The following is a 3,033-nucleotide window of genomic DNA, read 5'->3' on the forward strand; positions in this document are numbered from 1 at the left end:
ATCTATACATCACATTGTGTGTTCACCACCCAGAGTCAGTTCTCCTTCCATCACTATACATTTGACCCCCCTTTCCCTCTTCTACCACCATCCCTACCCCCTTACACTCTGGTAACCACTAAACTGTTGTCTGTGTCTATGAGTTTTTGTTGCTATGTTTGTTTGTCAATTTCAGCTTTTTATATGTCACATATGAGTGAAGTCATATGGTTCTTGACTTTTTCTGTCTGACTTATTTCGCTTAGCACGATTATCTCAAGATTTATCCATGTTGTCCCAAATGGCAGTATTTCGTCTTTTCGTATGGACAAGCAATATTCCATTGTATATATGTACCACATCTTCTTTATCCAATTATCTATCAAAGGACACACTGGTTGTTTCTATGTCTTGGTCACTGTGAATAATGCTGCAATGAACATAGGGGTACATATATCTTTACAGATAAATATATTCAGATTTTCTGGGTACATATCCAGAAAAGGGGTTGCTGGATCATATGGTAATTCTAGTTACCTTTTTTGAGTAGCCTACGTACTGTTTTCCATAGTGGCTGTACCAATTTATATTCCCACCAACAGTTTATAAGGGTTTATTTTTCTTCACAAACTCTCCAACACTTATTATTTGTCTTGTTGTTGACAGCCATTCTAACAGGTGTGAGGTGGTATCTCATTGTGGTTTTGATTTGCATTTACTTAATAGCTAGTGAAGTTGAGCATTTTTTCATAAATCTGGCCATTTGTTTATCTTCTTGGGAGAAGTATCTGTTCAGGTCCTCTGACCATTTTTTAATGGGATTGTTTGTTTATTTGTTGTTGAGTTGTATGAGTTCTCTCTCTCTCTCTCTCTCTCTCTCTCTCTCTCTATATATATATATATATATATATATATATATATATATATGTGTGTGTGTGTGTGTATATATATATACACATATATATGTGTATATATATATATATATACACATATTTTGGATATTAGCCCCTTTTTAGAGGTTTTGTTAGCAAATATCTTTCCCATTCAGTTGGATGCCTCTTTATTTTGTTGATAGTGTCTTGCTGTGCAGAAGCTTTTTAGTTTGATATAGTCCCATTCATTTATTTTTGCTTTTACTTCCCTTGTCTTTAAGTTCAAATACACAAAATCCACTCTGAACCCAATGTCCATAAATTTAGTACCTATGCTTTCTTTTAGTACCTACGCAATTTATTGTTTCAGGTCATGTGTTTAGGTTTAATCTATTTTGAGTTAATTTTGGTATATGGTGCTATAGCAGTCTAGTTTTATTCTTTTGCATGTGGCTTTCCAATTTTTCTAGCATCATTTATTGAAGAGGCTTTTATTTCTCCACTGAATGTTTTTGGCTCCTTTGTCAGAAATTAAGTGGCCATAGATGTGGGTTTATCTCTGGGTTCTCAGTTCTGTTCTACAGGTCTTTGTGTCTATTTTTCTGCCAATATCATCCTGTTTTGATTATTGTTGCTTTGTGCTATAAGTTGAAGGCTGGGAGTGTGATACTTCTGGCCTTGTTCTTTTTTCTTAGGATTGCTTTCGCTATTCAGGGTCTTTTGTGATTCCATACAAATCTGATGATATTTTTTTCTATTTTTTTTAAATATGCCTCTGGGATTTTGATGGAGATTGCATTAAATCTGCATATTGCTTTGAGTAATATGACCATTCTAACTATGTTGATGCTTCCATTCCATGAATAAAGAAAGTCTGCCCTTTTCAATTTCTTTTAATAATGTCTTATAGTTTTCAGTGCATAGGTCCTTCATCCTTGGTTAATTTTATTCCTAGGTATTTTAGTCTTTTTATTGCAATTTCAAAGGTAATTGTTTTTTTTTNACCACTGTTATTCAGAGCTTGCACTCTTAACCAACTGAGCCACTTGGTCAGCCCTTTAATTCTCATTTGAATGTTTTGTAAAATTCACCTGTGAAGCCATCTGGGCCAGGACTTTTGTTTGTTGGAAGCTTGTTGATTACTGATTCAATTTCTTTGGTAGTAATCAGTCTGTTAAGAGTTTCTGTTTCTTCTTGGTTCAGACTTGGTAGAGTGTAGTAGAGTGTATGCTTCTAGAAATGTATCCATTTCTTCCAGATTGTCGAATTTGTTGGCATATAGTTGCTCATAGTATTTTCTTAAAATTTTGTGTATTTCTGTGGTATATGTTGTCACTTTACCTCTTTCATTTCTGATTTTATTAATTTGGGTCCTCACTCTCTTTTTCTTGGTGAGTCTGGCTAAGGGTTTGTCGATTTTATTTATCTTTTGAAAAAACCAGCTCTTGGTTTTATTGATCTTTGTATTATTTTTTTGGTCTCTCTTTTATTTCTGCTCTCGTCTTTATTATTTCCTTCCTTATACTCCATATGGGCTTGTTTTGCTGTTCTTGTTCCTGTTCCCTTACGTGTAAAGATAGTCTGTTGATTTGAAATTGTTCTTATTTCTTTAGATAGGCCTGCAATGCTATGAATTTCCTTCTTAGGACTGCTTTTGCTGTATCCCATAGATTATGGGTTGTTGTGTTTTCATTTTTGTTTGTCTCAAGATAGCTTTTAATTTCTTCCTTGATCTCATTTTTTATCCACTTGCTATTTGGTAATTATTCAGCCTCCATGTATTTGTGTGCATTCCAGATTTCTTCTTATAATTGATTTCTAGTTTCATAGTATTGTGGTCAGAGAAGACACTTGATATGATTTCTATCTTCTTAAATTTATTGAGACTTGTTTTGTGGCTTAACATGTGGTCTATCTTGGAAAATGTTCCATGTGCACTTGAGAACAATGTATATTCTGTTGCTTTAGGGTGAAAAGCACTAAAAATATCAATTAAATCCAGCTGATCTAGAGTGTCATTTAATGCCACTGTTTTCGTGTTGATTTTCTGTCTGGAGGATCGGTCCATTGGTGACAATGAGGTTTTGAAATCTCTTACTACGATAGTGTTACTGTTCATCTCTATCTTTATGTCTGTCAAAACCTGTTTTATATATTTAGGAGCTCCTATGTTGGGTGCATA

The sequence above is a fragment of the Hipposideros armiger genome, unplaced genomic scaffold, assembly GCF_001890085.2.
Source record: "Hipposideros armiger isolate ML-2016 unplaced genomic scaffold, ASM189008v1 scaffold_1201, whole genome shotgun sequence".
Lineage (NCBI taxonomy): Eukaryota > Metazoa > Chordata > Mammalia > Chiroptera > Hipposideridae > Hipposideros > Hipposideros armiger.